This window comes from Pleurodeles waltl, chromosome 2_2 (genome assembly GCF_031143425.1).
Source record: "Pleurodeles waltl isolate 20211129_DDA chromosome 2_2, aPleWal1.hap1.20221129, whole genome shotgun sequence".
Classification (NCBI taxonomy): domain Eukaryota; kingdom Metazoa; phylum Chordata; class Amphibia; order Caudata; family Salamandridae; genus Pleurodeles; species Pleurodeles waltl.
In genome coordinates this window covers 586,840,062-586,858,886 of record NC_090439.1, presented here as the reverse complement: position 1 = coordinate 586,858,886, position 18,825 = coordinate 586,840,062, and the positions used below count along the sequence as shown (strand labels likewise).

At 44.4% G+C, this 18,825-nt stretch overlaps 1 protein-coding gene across 4 annotated transcripts in view; it reads right to left on the bottom strand.

The window, feature by feature from the left end:
- Positions 1 to 18,825, bottom strand: part of MAPRE2 (microtubule associated protein RP/EB family member 2) — a 663,286-nt gene that overhangs the window by 354,656 nt on the left and 289,805 nt on the right. For 3 of the 4 annotated variants that reach the window (XM_069220125.1, XM_069220123.1, XM_069220124.1), the window contains one exon: positions 500 to 602. The gene's annotated coding sequence lies outside the window, so the exon portion shown is untranslated. The remainder of the gene's footprint in view (positions 1 to 499; positions 603 to 18,825) is intronic. The other variant, XM_069220126.1, reaches the window with a different exon arrangement.

Here is an 18,825-nt window from a genome sequence, read left to right as displayed (position 1 = left end):
ATTACATTACTCGAAGTCGTATTCCCTCCATCCCACCCTCCCTGCCATAAAACTGACAAGTGGGTTGGTTGGAGCTTGTTAGTAACAGCAGACGTGGTGGAGGGAGGATCTTTTTCTCTATAGTATTACGTGGGATTGGTGTCTAGAGAGGCGGGAGGCCTCACATGTACTGTAATGGCTGCAAGCGGGGGAACAGGACTCAAGAGTGATCGGTAAGTAATTTAGACATTAGTGTATATTAACATTGGAAAAGAAGAGGAAAGGCACTTTAAGAATGAGTAAAGATCACACGTTTTACCATGTATGACATCAGTTAAGGGAGATGCTGCCCTGAACCTTTGAAGGGGTTGTTTCAGGTTCACAAGGTCCAAACATTGCAAGCATTTTAAACAAGAGAAGGGATCTAAAGGCAATACTAAGCAGCTCAACTGTGCAGCATATAAAAATCCATACATTTAAGACCTCCTTCGTTTGTGGGATGGATGGCCACCAAACTTACCCTGACGTTTCACCAATACTGTTTCTTTCTCCAAACTTGGCCCACTTCACACGCTGCGTCCTCTTCAGAAATGTGCTAGGGTCCTACCGAAGGTGCCACCCTGCTGAAATAAAGACACAGGAGTCAGATGGGCAGCCACAGTCATAGAAACCATTACAAATGAGGCACAGGAAGCAACAATCAAAACAATGCAACAGCAAATAGGAGTTTCTTTTGAAAACCAAAATCCTGAAACTGAGGTGCAGGCCATCGAAGAAAAAATCTTAATGGAAAAGCCGAGTGACTAAGGGCCAGATGTAGGAAGCAGTTTGCACGTTGCAAACAGCAAATTTTGCTGTTTGCGACATGCAAACTGCACTTTGCAATGCACAAAACCAGTTTTGCGATTCAGTAACCTGGTTACCGAATCGCAAAACAGGTTTGCGAATCGCAATCAGGAAGGGGTGTCCCCTTCCTGATTGCGAGTCGCAGTGCAATGCAGGACTGCTTTGTGACCACGAACGCGGTCGCAAACCAATCGCAGTTACCACCCATTTCAAGTGGGTGCTAACCCATTCGCAAAAGGCAAGGGGTCCCCATGGGGGTGGCATTAAAAACATTTTTCCAGAGCAGGCAGTGGTCCATAGGACTAAAACGTTTCATTTTTTAGTTTTGTAATGCATCTTGTTTTCCTTTAAGAAAAACTGGCTGCATTACAAAAATAAAAACTGCTTTATTTAAAAGCAGTCACAGACATGGTGGTCTGCTGTCTCCAGCAGGCCACCATCCCTGTGAGGGCCGCGAGTCTCAAGGGGGTCGCAAATTGTGACCACCTCATGAATATCCATGAGGTGGGCATTTGCGACCCCCTTGCGAGTCACAAACAGTGTCAGGGACACTGTTGTGCATAGGGTTTTGCGACTCGCAATTTGCGAGTCGCAAAACCCAACTTACCTACATCTGGCCCTAGGTGCTTATTTAGAGAGCGGTGGGGACTGTAAATCCATAGATTAGGGGAGGAAGTAGTAAATCCTCAACTGAGTCTCCATTACGCAGAATTATCTCTACCTTGGAATCTATTCCTCTCTCTGAGATAAGTCTGCTGATGGACTCATTAAAGAATAGGTCAGCGGAGGATTTACCACTCTCTCCACAATTAGGAGGATGCACAGTTACCGTCAGTCAAATCTAAGTTCTTCCACAGAGTCTTTAAAATACTGACTGCTGACAACCATCAGGGTGACAAAACGCGAACTACCAGGTTTCCTACACACACTTCCTGCATGAAAAGGCGTTACCTGGGCAAGATCAAAGTACATTCCTTTCCGGCCGGAGGTAAAACTTAAACTACATTCAGTCTCCAAAGCACATCATCTCAAGAGGCACACCTGCTTCCGTTCCTGAAAATGCAAATTACAATCTGAGTATGTTTTCAAAGTGAGCAGTCCCACGTTGTCCAGCTGCTTAAACCATTAAATAATTGTTTTTCTAAACAAACGTCGCCTCTTACAAGTGTACTGAGTGAATTAACGTTGGCATTACTATTAATTACTGTGCACTACGCACGCTTTTTCTCATCCCAGCTTTTGTTGTGTCTGTGCCGAGCCCAGCACCAGATGCACAGCCCTCACTGAGACACTGAAAGAAAAGAAGCAGCAGGTCTAGCACTCCCGGCTACAACCATTGTTGTTTTAACTGTGGCTTTTACACTAATTGTGTGCAGACATATTCTACATAAAGGCCCTGTGCACAGGCATTCCAAATCATAAAAACACACTGCGATGGCTTTTTTGAATGCTTTACAGACCATTTACGATTTAAGTGTTTTTGTTGCTTGTGTCAGATGAAATCTAATCATTAGTGGTAAAAGAAATGCATACATTAAAAAAAATATAAATAAGCAAGCACCAAAGACCTCTCTCAATCTAAAAAACAAAAAGGTAGATGATATCCACTGTGCAGGTCAGGGACGATACCTGGTCCATAATACTCCCAGAAATTTCAATAATGCAAGAAGAATCACTGAGGATCAAACCTGACTACATTCCACTTGATAACCGTGAGTAGGTAAAAAATCGGGTACCAAATAGATTTATGCCGAATCACACTCCTGGACTACAAACATGTACCTCTGCCACACAAGTGACTCCACAAACACTAGGGGTGGGAAAGACAGTTGCAGGGTGTACCAGATGTATCAATGTAGATTCATGCTGCTCTACATAGTTATATTTTATTGGAGTTTATTTGTTGAGTGTTATTGCCACCACAGGGCCATTTTATGGTTAAGAGAGTAATGCCAGGCCCAGTACAAGCAGTAGGTGGAGTAGAGGGATCATTATTCCCCAAGCTCTGCACTTTTCAGGGCAGCACATTCATTTATAGATTTTTAAAGTAAGCCTTTATCTGCCATGCTACCTCCTTCCTAGCAGGACAGTCTTTAAATTTAAGAACAGTTCTTTTTACTCTGAGGCCCACTTGAGTTTTTTGAGCTGTCCCCCTAAATATATCTGCCATGCCTAGTGGATACTGGCATTCAGGCCTGTCGGTTAGCTGGATTTTTCCTTATGTTTGCAGGTAGGTCAGGAGGATGCACTGAAATGTTCATGCTTTGAACTCGTTCCTGTTTTACTAGGGTATTCTGTTTGTTGTTTTTTTTTTAAATGTCCTTCGGGTATTTATTCTTGCGAAATACTTTCATACAATATTTTGAATTAAAATCAAAACCCCTCGTAAATGGTAAGAGAAGGGAGGGCCCTGAAATCAGGAAACTTTTATCGTAGGATGCTTTTAAGATCTTTGCCACTCAACCTAGCTGGAAATATGACTCAGTTTAACCAATGTTTACTAAACAAAACCTTTACTTTGAAGAGCCACCATCCAAACCTCCAAAATTAGAAGTCTGCTTGACAGGAGTTGTTTGTAGGCAGTTTATAGATTTGAGCCTGCTAATCTAAGAGCTGCAGATGGCACCTCAGCACCCAGTATTATATGTCAGCGAGCAGAGAGATCCCTCACAGGTCTGCAACAACTACACATTGTAACAGGGGCTGCAGAATCGTTTTAGGGCATGGGTAACGTGGGCAAATGCACAGGGCCCACCTTTCAAGGGGCCATTTGATAAAGTGATTGGGACAGTAAATAATCCCACTGAAATAGTAGCATGCATAAAAACAAGTCCTTTTATTTAACCTTGATAGCTGGATACTAGTTTTGCAAAAGGCTGGCATGCATGCCCAACTAGACTAACATTGGCCCTCATGCGCTCGGGCATGTGATGGCGACTAAATGAAAAAAGAATGCTTGTGCCTGATGTCTCTCCCCTTAATGAACCTAAACTCTTCTATCTCAATCTCCTCTCATTTTACTTCGCTCTTTACTTACCTAGCCTTACATCAGTGTGTACCTACCTAAACTCTCCTTCTCTCTATCGCAAATGTGTCTCCCTTACTTATGTGTGTCTCATCTGCTAGTACAGCTCTCTCTACCCCACTTCTCTCAAAAAAGCCTTTATTTCTAACAATCACATTGTCTACTTCTACATCTCCAACTCCCTGATATCATCTTCATATATTTCCTATTTACAGGTGGGGGACCGCAGCGAGACCGGTCATATCTCAACCACTCAAACACTATATATCCACACATCCATGACTGATTCTGCAAGGACACAATACAAGATGCCATTATTGCGTTAGAGAATAAAACATTTTCCGTCCGTATTTATTACATCTAATAAACACGACAAATTTTATTTTTTATGTTGTTACAATATGTACAGAATAGCTTTGTAATTATCACATGTACATAACTAATACATGAAATTCCGAGCAAATATTCAATACTAATATATGAACGGTTTCCAGCAAATACCAAATAAATGAGGAGTCATGGATGACCACTCCCAAGGCCCCTTGTAGCATTGACTGATTGCATTGACTTGGACCCGGGATGAAACCCTCCTGGTCCCTCAATAAGGCAAACTCACTTGTCCCCTCAAGACAGAGGGAGCTTAGGCCAGATGACAGCTGGTCCCCCAAACAACCATTCCAGAGCAACCCAATAAATGGGACTCCCCCTGGCACCCACTGGGAGATGGGCCTTGTAATCCGGGCCATACCTCGGTCCCCTGGCGCAGCCCACCATCCCCCAGTATCCCCACGGCCGTGTAATGGAGTACCCTGGCCAGCCATGGACAATCGCGGTAGCGGACGTCCTCAGCCTTTCAATAAAGACCGCAGTACCCCTTCCTCGGCTTCAGTTAAAGGCTTAAAAACTGATTCCATCCTGAATTTGCCTGCACTTATATCCTTGATGCCAATGTTGTCCACCTGTTTTTTGTAGCCAAACATGACTCCTCCCCCGCCACCGGCCTGGATGGTTTCCCGACCAGCCTGGCCTCCCCCAAATTCTTGTATGTTGCTGCATATTGTAAACAATGTCAAACATAACAATTGACACCGATTTCTTCACGGACCACTTGTTGTCCTATCTATGTGAAGAACAACTCACCTGGAGGCACCTCACTAAACCGACATTTACAACCTGTGTTTTAGCAACTGTTGCTTGGTCAAGATGCCTGACTAATCCAATTCATTCAGGCTCTTCAGAAGATCAGTCCCACCTTCGGACTATCCTTCAGGATGACATGGGTCTACACAAAGGCAAAGCCCAGACACCTTTTAGCCCACAGTGGCATTCTCCTCAAAGCTTCAACTAAGATTCTCCTGACAACATGCCTGTCTGAAAAACTCGTTCTGAGCATGTTGACCTTGCACTCCCAACGAAGGAAAGACTGAGGATCCAAGCACTGGCGTGAGCCATGCGACCTAATGGAAAAACTGATAGAGACAAAATACAAGTCATCACTGATGTGCATCCATTGTATCCACTTTGTGTTAAGGCGCACATAGAGCCCTTTGAAGCCTGTTTTTCCTTTACTGATACTCTTTTTTGACTATCTGGGTTATTGCTGTCCAATAATAAGGAAGGGTGCAAAGTTATTTGGTGAGCATCCTGCCCGTGGTGTTGAGGGGGAATGTTGCCTGACATATCTGCTGGATTTTGAAATGCGACACCCGTGGCACTCACTATTCATTATAGCCTCCTTTTGGTGTTCTTCAGTGCCCACCGCTCTCCCTAGTTAATAGGATAGCAATGTCATTTTGTATTCCTTCACACCATATAGCCCATCGAGGGGCGGGATAAAGGATAACATGGTGTCTAGAACAGAACAAATGAGATAGGAAACCAACATCCCTCTGAAGTAATTTGAGCACCTGGTCAACTCTGACCTTACAATGTTTGGAAGAAAAGTCTGTCACATGGGATGAGCATGACACTGCAGGTACCAAATTACACTTGCTGTGTTGCACAAGTTTACTACACATCTATTCAAAGTCATTGACAACGCTTGAAGTCAAAAAACAACTTTTGGACACCATGTATTGCTGTATGTATGGCAGAGCATGAGTTACCTTGCATGCTTTGTTAGCCCATTAGTCGCGCCCCAGCACACTCATGAGGGGAAATGCACTAATAACATTAAGAGATGTATGTTCATTGTTTTTTTTAAGGAAGTTAAGAAAGGGATCTGACTTGAACTACTGCAAAAAGAACAGTGATGGAATCCGTCATTAATATAAACCTTCTTCTAAAGAGTGTATATATATATATATATATATATATATATATATATATACATACGCACGTACACACAGATATATGGACATTCCAGAGTGTCTATGCGCTCACTTAGGCTGAGCCAAGGAGTGTTGAATAAGTACATTCTTGAGAGCCTTCTGCAAGACAGAAGCTGCTGGGCACTCCACTGGTCATCCATGAAGGGGGTCCATATTAAGCTGGCGTCCCTTCCTTTCTCCTTCCTACATTCTTGGGGGGCATCAAGGGACATTTACCTGTGAACCTCAACATTCTTTTTAGGCAAATTGGTATAAGGCTGTAAATGTAGGTAGTAGTCCATTATTTACAGGATCCTGGACACTCCATTCCAGAGTGACTGAGCCCTCGCTCAAGTTGAGCCAGGGAGTGTTACATAAGTACATGCCTGAGAGCTTTCTACAAGACAGAAGTTTCCGGATACTCCCCCGGTCATCCGTTAAAGATGGCCATAATAAGCTGACATCCGTTCCTTCTCCTCCCTTCACTTTTGGGGAGCCTCAAGTGATATTCACCTGCAAACCTCGACCTCCTTTTATTGCCAATTGGACCAAGGCTGAAATCTAGAAATGTAGTTGGCACTTTAAAGACTGAATGTGGTAAGAGACTAATCTCCTCATTATAAGATTCTTATCAACACACCCTGAGGCTACCAACACTCTCTTTTGCTTTAAATGGTCTATGGCATAGTGGTGTGCTGGGAGGGGGACTCTGGTTTGGTTGTAATCAGGCTACGTCTACTCTAATTTAGCTCCTTCCCAAAAGTCTGGTGAGAAGCATTGGGCTGGCAAAAGAAATCCCAGGAAAGGAGAACTGTACTTTTAGCAATAGGTTTAACGTAACCCTGCAGACATTATATTGTACGAGTGCTCCTGACAACTTGTTGTATTTTTAATATACAAGAGTGCTGCGGGCCAAAGCGCATGTTTTGCAAAGCACACATGAATGTGCCCTTGTGGAGACTGCCTCACCCCAATTACTGGGTTCACCTTACGTACAAAACTGCTGGAACTCGAATACTTAAAGGAACCTTGCCGCTGCTACTAAGACGCTCATGCATGTGGCCTAAATGTATTAAAGGCCGTTTAATCTTTACTCAGGTTGATCTACTGCTGTCAGTAAGAAAGCCACTTGTGCTTCGCCTGCCTAACTGGCCCCCAAGCTGTCTAGCCATTGGTGGAAGGTGAATATTAATCATAACCAAAGAATAAAATCAATTAATTCATATGCTTAATGATAATGTCAGAAGTGGGAGTTGTGCACTGCAGAAAATACCGCAATCAGACAACCTTTCTGTAACCTTTGGGTAATGCTAAAAATGCCTGACCACCCATAAGGAGCTGCACAGATCTGTTGTTTCAATGGCAGTGAATATCTTCCGAAGAAAAAATAGGGCTGAGATCTCAGACAAAGCCAGTGCATTTATTTGAAGCCGAGGTGATGTTCCGTGTAATGAATTGCTTGTCTTCGAGTTGGTACAGTTGTCATTCTGTAACATCTACGTAAATCACAGCTGGAAATACAGCTAACAAAACAGTCACCAGGAAGGCATTATTTACCTAACCACAATGCAGTGAAAATAAAGGTGGCACGTACTCACATCAATAATGTGGCAACCTGGTCTGAAAAAGGGGAGGGGGTGCGTCCACAGTCACCAGTGGCAGCCAGGAGTGAAAAAGTGGGCGATCAGGGAGCCCTGCTCATTATTTAAATGGTATGGCTGCCCCTGATGCCTTCCCAGGAGCCTCCCGCCAATCACCTAGCAACCAATGGCTGCTGACCCTGGGTGACAGCCCAAATTCAAACTAGGGCCACGTTAACCCACTGCCCCTGACCGGTCCAATCCGGCCCGCACCTGTCTCCGGGGCCCGCAAGCTGCTGCCTTGTCCACTTGTCCAGATACTCCCCATTGCAATCCACATACTCATTTATTCAAATGCATGTTCCTTCCATTATAACTGCACAGTAGTCATTATCTTTTAATGATTGTTTTATTGCAAATCAATAATTCAGCTTGCTCAAATATTTTGTTTAATGTTTGTTTCAGTATCATCTGATTTCTTGATTTCCTATTTCTTTTTATAAACATAAATAAGGTTAGATGGGGAGCACAAGTAGGTGAATGAGGATTAGGGCTTCTATATTTATTGTTTATTTTTATAAAATTCAACAAAGTTTAAATAAAGTACATAACCTCATTAGAATTCTTTTAGGGGACAAAGTAATCTTTACTTCTAGAGGATTACAATTTGATTGTCCTGTAGATGAAGGACACTTTTCTTTTTCTGAAGGCTAACAAAGGCACATTAAGTCTTCAGAATGGCGTACCAGCCTGCCCAGGGACACCATATCTGTTTCAAGCAGAGACAGAAACAACAGCTGCCTTCTTATGGAACAATACCACTGCTGCTCCACTAAGGCATGTGGGTGAGAGCAAGACCATGTAAGAAACACGCACAGACTCCTTTTGGTGCTAAGATCAGCTTAATTAGAGAAAAGAACAGAGGGGTTGGAGAACCGATACACAGAAATTATGATATAATGTTGCAATATTTTTTATTCTTCAGTTTGTTAGCCAATATCATTGCCACTGTCTTGCTTGTCTCCATATTAAGCATTTTACACACTGTGTGCACTAGGATGGGCTTTTGGTTTCAATGAAGTCATAAAAAGTATTCCTAGCATGAATTCTTGAGCATGTCTATTAAGGGTGAAACAAGGTTTTGGGCTCGGTAATAACACATACTCATGTGCGTTTCATAGGACTAATAGTTGCCTAGTACATACCTTCTTCATTTAATACCCAATGGGTTACAGTCCTCTGCGTTTTCTGTCTCATGATGGTATGCTGACTACCTCTGTGCTGACAGAGGGTCTATAGAATCCAAATTCTGGGCAGTAATCTGGAGAGGTTCCAGAAAAGGTATCATCTCTACCCACTTGTTCTACTTCAGCTTTAACTGTACCTCACCCCTCTCTCTGCAACTACTCTGTTTGACTCTCACCTCCCTATATCTATCCTCCATGTGCTTCTTCTCTCTCAAACCTTCTCTACCTCTTGTCTTCACCTAGCTATCTCTGTCTCTCTATAGCTAACCCCTCTCTAACTCTGGAAGCCCTCACTCTACCACACCACTCTCTACCTCTCGCTGCCTCATTTCCCTTTCCACCTCACTTCTAATTTACTACCCCATCTACCTCACAACCTAGCTCTAAATTGACCTCAGCATTCATTGGTTACATGACCACTCTTCCTCAAGTCTCTCTTTCTATGTCTGCTTCCTCTTCCTTACCTCTCTCACTATCTTACTCCTTTCTTGCTACATCTCTTTCTCTATCGCTACCTCTTTATTTTGATCATTACTTTATCTCTCATCTCCATCTTCTCTCCTCTATTTCAACTCAAACTCTCTACCTTGCCTCTTTCTGCCTTTCTCTTATTATAATACTCTCAATGTTTCCAGTCTCTACCTCTCTCCCTACCTCGCAACTTCCTTTCTACTTGACCTTCTCTCTACCTTTGTATCAATATCACCTCTTTCTCAACTCAATTTCTGTTGCACTGTTTCATCTCTTTATGACCTCTCCCCACTTCTCACCACTTTCTCTACACCCTGCATCTCTCGATACATCACTTACTACTCACCTTTTTACCTGGCTACTCTCTCTACCGCACTCCTCTTTCTACCTTACCTCTCTCTACCTCATCCTTTGGTGTACCTCACCACTGTCCTCCTCTCTACAATAAAAACATTTCTAGCATTCGGGTTAAGAATTTTTCAATTCTATTAAGGACACAGAGGCGATGATTATGATTCTCTTTCCATGCTTTTATTTAACAGCAGCCAATGAAAACTTGTTAAACCAAAAAACTACATTTTCCAAAAGTCTCTGTATCGCGTGATGACCACAGAGGAGGACTCCTATAAAGTGCAGCCTCACCAAGAACAACTCCTCTTTCTTTGCACAACAACCGCAACAGATAACAGTTCCAGTCTTAACCTTAATCTTGAAAAACTCCATATCAAAGAACAATCTGTAGAATCAACAGGAGAATCCCATCCATCTGGGAAACTGATCAGGAAGGAACGACGAGAGAATTTGCTTGTCTTCATTTCGTAGAAAAAAAAAGAAAAAACCGGACCATAAAAACTGAACTTCATAAAATGATCCTTAAACATTCTACCAAAAAAAGGTGGGAAAAGCACTGAAATACAATGACCATGTACATAAAAAATTTAACATTACCATAACGTAGAATAAGAAGAAGAATATAACATATTAACAGTGCGGTGGGATAATCATCGCCTCCGTGTCCTTAATAGAATTGAAAAATTCTTAACGCAAATGCTAGAATTTTTTTTATTCTATGTCAGGCCCGGAGGCTCAGATTATGCTTGTTCAAAGCTGATTAGCCACCACCGATGCAATATCCACAATAGGTTTACAATAAAATGCTTTAAATGTAGATGGAGAAGACCAATCTGCTGGCTTTAAAATGTCTTCTAAACGAGAACCCAAAGCAAAAGATTTTGATGCCATAGCACCTCTGGAGGAATGAGCACCGAATTTTGAAACATCAATGCCTGCTTCATTCAATAACCATCGCAACCATCTAGCCAGAGTAGCTGATGAAACAGGGTGATAAGGTTTAACTAATGAAATTAGTAATTGATCCCCCATATCCGAACGAAACTCTTCTGTACTCACCTCATAAGCTCTGAGACACTGCACCACACACAATTTGGGGTTAGCCACAAAACTGGGATAAAATACCAATTTCAGATTACATTTAGTTCTTCGCGAAATGGAAAAAGTCACTCCTTCAGGAGAAAAAACTCTGCCTGCCAAGTCTAGGGCTCTAACATCCGAGACTCTCTAACAAGAAATTAAACACAACAACATTGTGCGTTTGGCCGAAAGTTGCTTTCTGGACAGAAATCTATTGGACAGCCATGATTCCAAAAAATGTAGAACAATGTCGACATCCCATAAAGTGGAGTAACGAGGACGAGGCGGATTAGCTAATCTAATACCTCTCAACAGTTTACAAACAATGGGAAGCTCTCTAATGGGTTTGCCCTCAATAGGTAAATGACCCGCCGATATAGATCGATAATTAATAATTGATCGATAAGCTAAACCTGACGCAGCTAAAGAAGATAAACAATTTAGGACCAGACTGCAATCCGCTGAAGAAGGATTTGCACCCCGAGCACTACACCAAGTACTCCATCGTGTCCAAGCAGAAGCAGATCTTTTGTGTGTACTGGATGACCAGGAACCCGCACCGCAATGAAGTCGAAAGATTCTTGTGAAAGTCCTGGGATACTCCATCTTTCCCTGAAAGACGCCACGCCATCAGGGACAACTGACCCGACAGAACCAATGGATGAGGGAGGCACAGAGGGTCCTGGAGAAGGTTCTTCCTGAAAGGAAGTATTATTGGATGATAGCAACTCAACTCTATAGCTAGTGGAAACCAAGCCTGAGACCTCCACAGAGGTGGCACCAGAACCAGATCCGCTTGTTGATGCCTGATCTGCGCTAACACTCTTGGGATCATCAAGAAGGGAGGAAAAGCGTATCCGCGCTCCTGAGACCAATTCTGAAGAAAAGCATCCGTGGCTGATGCTTCCGGGTCCGGCCTCCAACTGACAAAACGTTTGATCTGACGGTTGAGGCGGGATGCAAATAAATCTATCGAAAACGGACCCCACCTGGCATAGAGCGCCCGGAATACCTTGGGATGAAGTCTCCAATCGCTGTAATCCCTCAGATGTCGAGAATGGCAGTCCGCAACTCGATTTTAGCTCCCTGGTAGATATTCTGCAATAACCGAGATCCTGTGTTGTAGACAGAAGTGCCAAAAATCTTTGGCAATCTCCGCTAACATGCGGGAACGGGTTTCCCCAAATTTGTTGACATACCTCACCGCCGAGATACTGTCCATGCGCAGAAGGATACAACAGTTCGCCTTGATAGGGGAAAGGCTCTTGATCGCAAACGAGCCTGCTAGAAGCTCCAAACATTGATATGGAGACTCAGTTCCATAGTGGACCAACGGCCTCCCGTGGAGACTGATCCGCAACGGGCTCCCCAGCCCCAACGACTGGCATCGGACTCTATCACAATGTCCGGGGCTGAGCTGAAGATCGCTCTGCCGTACCACGCCTCCATGTGCTCTAACCACCAAGTCATTTCTGACCGAGCCTTCTCCGAGAGGTGAATTTGGTCCGCATAACTGAGACCCTTCTGAAGATGGGAGATCTTCAATCGCTGAAGGGCTCTGTAATGGAGAGGACCTGGAAAGATCGCCTGGATCGACAAAGAAAGCAGGCCCACCATGCGGGCAATCGCCCTCAATGATACATTCTGACTGGACAACAGAGATCTCAACTCCCTCTTGATTGAATGAATCTTCCCCGGGGGAAGAATCAATTGAGACCGAATAGAATCTATCCGGAAACCCAGAAAATCCGTCTGTTGAGACGGGATCAGAACAGATTTTTGAGCATTGATTATAAAACCCAAGTCTTGCAGCAGAGACACAGTCCACGCCAGATGAGAAAGAAGAAGATCCGGATCTTGGGCCATGATCAAAATGTCGTCTAGATATATTATTAGAAGGACCCCTCAAGAACGCAGGGACTCTACAACCGGACCCATCACCTTCATGAAGCACCAAGGGGCTGATGACAGGCCAAACGGGAGAACCTTGTACTCGTAATAAACGTCTTCCCAAAGGAATTGAAGGAATCTCCGGTGAGGAGGAAAAATAGGAATGGCCAGATAAGCATCTTTCAAGTCTAATCGAACCATCCAATCTCCCTCTTGGAGAATGTCTCTCAGCAAGTGAATGCCCTCCATCTTGAAATGACGGTACAGTAGGAAACCGTTGAATTCTTTTTAAATCAGAGCCAGGCGTGAACCACCCCCTTTTTTGTCTACCAGAAATACGGGACTAAGAAAACCGGAAGGGTGTTTTGATACCTTGACAATGGCGCCCTTCGTTAGCAGAGCCGAAACCTCTGCGGAGATGAAACTGCGCTCTTCAAGGGAAAAATATGCTGGACAGGGAAGGCATTGCTGGGACGGGGACTCGTAAAACTCCAGCCTGAACCCTTGCACGGTCTCTAGAACCCAAGCATCGGAAGCAACTTGATACCATGCTTGCAAAAAACATTTAGTTCTGCCCCCCAAGATTGGTGGCCTTTAGATCTCCCTCGGCGGAACCTGGAGCGACCCGCTCTTGGTCGTGAAGAGTAGAAGGTTGAAGAGGAGGAGTCTTACTCCTGAAAGCTGCCTCTTCCTTGGTGGTAATACCCACGTTGAGGGCCTTGCTGGTTGAAGCGGCCGAAGGCACGCCCTCTGTAGCGGCCGGCCCCTCAAAAAACTGGACGCAGCACACGTCTAATCGAACCCTGAGCTTTGTCCAAACTTGCATAGGTTGCCACAAATTTTGAAAGTTCCTTGATAAAAGGAGAACCAAACAGTAAACCTTGCGCTACAGGTCCTGATTAGGAGGTAGCTAAATCTGCCAATTTGGTGTCCAACTTCATCAAAATGGACCGGTGACACTCAGAAGATACAGCACAATTTGCATTGCCCAAGAAGCAAAGTGCTCTTTGAGCCCAACCCGCCAAAATATCTGGGTTAATCGCCTCTCCTGACTCTTTGGCTTGAAAAGTCAACTCTAAGATTTTTTTCAGTGGACCAGAAACGTCCAACAGTTTGTCCTGGCATCCACGCCAGGCGCGGTCTATACCCTTCTTAGGATCCTTAGCATATTTTTTAAGAAAAGTGACTAACGTAGGATCCAATTCCGGTGTCTCTGTCACCTTGGAAGGGAAATCTGGCCTGGGGCATTTAGACCGCAGTCTGGAGCAAACCTCTTTATCAAAACTATGTCTGATGTGGGATTCCACATAATCTACTACCTCAGGAGGTGGTAACCACATCGACAAACGGGGATGAACAATGTCTTCCAGTTCGAATGTCAAAACTCTAGGAGTAGGAGCTTCTTGATGATGAGATTTCTTCTTGCGTTTACGGGGGGGGGTCATCCCCTTGCTCAGATGAATGCTCAGAAGAAGAAGAAGCCTGGTCACTTGCGTCTCTCTTTTGTGTGGATGCATTATAATCATTCTCCTTAGCCATGGCCCTGACAAGGGTCTCAAAGTCCGCCGAGTGCGGGTTATGACTCTCCTTAATGGACTGAGAACCAGAAGAAAGGGAGGGTTCCATAATAGACTGAACGCCCTAAGGGGCCACCAATACCTGTTGCTCCGCAAAACCCAGAAGGTGATGCTTAATGGGTTTGATAGCCTGTGCTAAGGCTTGGTTGACTGTGTGACGCACCCAAGCATCCAAGGCATACACTAAGTCCTGTTCAGAAGAACCAGCAGGTTCCTCAAAATAATATTCGTCCTCAGCCTGGTCTCCATAACCAGCCATACTGTAACACAGCAGATGGGCTCCAGAGGAGCAGAAAACTAAATGTTCAGGTGTGGAGGGAGCTGCCCTGAAAGCAATCAGATAAATATATATCCCAGGCCCAGCCTGAAAATCAATATATTTTGCAACCCCAGTGTCCAAGCAGTGAGGTGTAAATGGGGAGAAAAAATAATTCAGTCCGTCCCAGAAACGAAGGAACAAACGTGTCTTCATGCTCAATGAAAGCGCTCCTTAAAATCACCAGCACGCTAAATATAGAAAGGCTTTCGGAGTTCTGAAACGCTTGGAAACGCGAGTGTTGCAAAACGAAACCGAAACTGGGACCGGAGAGAAAAAGAGGACTGTGCGGAGATGGGCGCGTCCTCACTCCCCTGCTCCCACTCCACCTGATAAGGGGTGCGAGCCGATCGGTCGCCCCAGGGAGTGCAAAACCGCTCCCAATAATCTCTTAAACAAGCTGCAACAACACTGTAAATAAAGTAAACAGAGTATAATAAATGAATGCACTTAACTGGCTGCGAAGCAGCAAAGAAAGAGGAGTTGTTTTCTGTGAGGCTGCACTTTATAGGAGTCCTCCTCTATGGTCATCACGAGATACAGAGACTTTTGGGAAATTTCGTTTTTTGGTTTAACAAGTTTTCATTGGCTGCTGTTAAATAAAAGCATGGAAAGAGAAGCATAATCTGAGCCTCCAGTCCTGACATAGAATTCCTGCTCCTGAGTGTTACCTCACTCTAAAATCTTAGCTATCACTCTCTCTGCCAATCACTTTCTCTTTTCTCATGTCTGTACCTTATTTTCTACCTCACCTTTCTCTTTTTCTGATCTCAATCCCTACCTCACCTATCTCTCTACCTTGTTGCTACCTCCTTTTTCCCTCTACTGCTTGTCTCGGACTATACCATTCTCTTTACCACTCTCTACGTCTCCTGACTCCCACCCCTTCCTACTAGTCTTACTCTTTAGAGCTGGTCACGGTCTACCTAGAGAAGCTTAGAAATACAAAAAGAAAATGACTGACAAGGTAGGCAAAGTGGATTGAGGAGAGCATTATCATATTTCACATATGAAATTGTGAAAATCTTCAGAACAGTGCTTTGATTTCCACTACTGCAGTGGAAATGGCAGTTGTGAAGATGATTTATGTAATATCCAGCAATTAAAGCTACACTTCAAGGGCTGCATATTAGTATTACACTCTAGTCCACGAAAAATACAGAAATTTCTCTTACCACGGCTTTCTTACAATGGGTGAAACTTGCTGGTTTGACACTAACTTCTGCATATAAAATTGTATTTCTGAAGTGAAAAAAGAAATACCTTCATTGATGCTTCTTCAATCTTTCTTTTGGTGCTATTCAGCTGGCAGACACAGAGCAACTTGCACTTTCAGTTGTTGCCCCCATTTCTGAAAGTTTAATTTATTGATCAATACCTTTTGCCATTACGAAGGCTGGAAATGGGCAATGAATTCAAAACTGTTCAGAGAAGTGGGGGGCAAAACATGTCTCGCCTGCGGCACCAAAACTTCTTAAGATACAAAACGGTCCCAATAATTGTTGCAGACTACACCAACGTGGGAAGTATTAAAGGAATGAAAGGAAAGATCAAGGTGCCAGTGAGGAAGCTATAAATGATACTAGCCCTGTTGGCCGGAAACAAGTCCCCCATTTCCTCCAGTGACGATGACTGGATTTGTTATTCAGTGAGAATGAGTTATGGGAAAGGCCACACTTACCCTCAACCCTTGCCCGAGTGTACCAGGAAACAAGATGCAGTCTTGCCTCCCGTAAAGGCTCTCAGACATCTTTTCTTTGTCCTGTGCCACTTTCACAATCACATGTGCTTCTGATTTTATGCCAGTCTCTGACAACCATAATACTAACATCAATAAAAGGTTTTTATGTATCCTTTACCTCAGTGCAATATTTTTCATGCAGCACGACACTCGTGTTAAATCTAATTTTGTTTTTGTCTTCTAAGACTAATTTGAGTCCCAAAAAAGAACAGTTGTGTGTCTGTGTAAATCAAACCTAATGAAAATCCTATACAGTGCCATTAATGCACATGTAAAAAAGACCACAAAGTGCTAGTGACAGACTTTCATCCGTCTGAAAGAACAAGATCTCCTGTAGAAGCGGTTAAGGCAAAACTGTAAAATAAAATGCTGATGAAAAGAAATAGAATACAAGGGACCAAAAGACACAAACAGGTCTTAAGCTGGAGGCTAAATAGGGCCAGTACAGATGGCAAAAGGGAAAGAAGCCATTTGCTATCACTGAGATGCTAACTGGGGTCCGGAGGAGTCTCATGAGAAGATGCGGTTACATTCAGATTGTCAGCTGCATGCCGTGACTACTACTCTGTTCTGCACATGGATGCGGTCTTGCTCTCATGGCTGGTGGCACTGCAGTCTCTGTGCTTCTTGCTGGGCCCTGCCTTGATACCCGTTGAGTGACTAGAACCCCTCAAGGATGGCAGGGTATTTCTTCACATGATTAATGAGAAGCCTGTTAGACTTGGCATCTTGCGGTGAGGTTTACCCTTTGACTGTGTGCTGAACTTCGTCTTTGCTGGCTTTAGGACTCCGTGCACGTTTTCACTTCTGACCAGTGCTAAACTGAATGTGCTTTGTGTCTAAAATGTAATACATTGGGTCTCTCTATAATTGCCATATTTGACTTACTGGTAAGTCGATAGTAAATTGCCCTATGTGTGCCCAGGGCCTGTAAATCAAATGCTACTAGTGAGCCAGCAGCACTGATTGTGCCACCCACTACAGTAGCCTTTCAAACATGCCTCATGCCTGCCACCGCAGAGCCCTTGTGTACAGCTTTAAACTGCCATTTCAACCTGTCAACTGTACCCACTTGCCATGCCCAACAGTGGGGGTGGAAAGCCTGTGGACATCTAAGCCACTCAACGCTCCTCAGATGGCTGCCCCTACTGGTCGTTTCATAGGGCAGCCAACATCATATGTCCCAGGTGGTGAGTGAGGGGGCAGGCTGAACACGAGCTTGGATTGGTGTCCCACCCAGCGGCACTGGTGCCCATCCTCCAATAGGGACTGCAGCAGTCTGCTCGTGCCCTCTGCCGAGAACATGGAAGCTGGAAGAGGAGGGGCCCTCCCGCCTGAGGCATTTGGGCCTCTGGACTGGTGCACACACCCAGCGTGCCGAACGTTTCCTTGAACAAGGGGAACTGGGGAACAAAAATCATTTTTGCCTGGGCTGTACCTGTCGGCTGAGAACATGAGCAAGGCAAATGTCAGGTAGGCAAAAATCACGTTTGAGGATAAAAAAACACATCCAGCATACGGAGGGTGAGAAGTCCTCTGGAACGAGTATGAACCCTCAGATTGAGGAGGACCCTAGAGAGCTCGATCTGAAGGAAATACTCCTTGACGTGAAACCCAGTCTTAAAACCATTGATAGCAAGTTAGGCCTCCTTACTGCTCGTCCCGACCAGGTCAACAGCGGGTAGACACACAAGTCCAGGTTGGACTGCCTGGAAACCCGGATATCTTACATTGACGACCAATAGTCCGAATCCAAAGGGCACCTTTTAAAAATGGATAAGATACTCAACATTATTAAGGCCAAGAACGAAGATATGGAGGCAAGTCCCCAGCGTAGCAACCTTCGCATCACAGGTGTTTCGGAGTCCACCTCCATATCGAGAATGGAGGACTTTGTTGAGAATAGGATACGTAGCCTGTTTGCGAAGTTCTTTCACCAGTGTTTATAGTGGAACCGGCCTGTTGGTCGCTTGGCCCTCGACCGCCCCCAGACTGATAATCATCAAACTCCTGAATTACCGGGACAGGGGCACGGTCTTACATTTCGCTTGCGAAAAGGGCCCACTGCAGAACTACAATAGTGTTATCTCTTTCTTCCCTGTCTTTACTCTGAGTGTGCAGGCTGCCTGCCGTGAATTTCTATCTGTGAAAAAACTCTTGCAGAAGGCCGAAATAACGTATGTGCTATTATATCTCGCTAGGCTCAGAATTTCTGTTGAAGACAAATCACATTTCTTCACGGATGCCAGGTCAGCCCTGAATTTTGCTAAACTCACTACTACGAAACGCTGTCCAGCGGGGGGACCGCCAGGGGCTGCCGAGCGCTTTCCCAAGTGACAATGATTGAGCCACCTGTGCGGTCCTCTATTTTCAATTAAGTCTACATGTGTACTGTGTCAATACTACTTCTGCG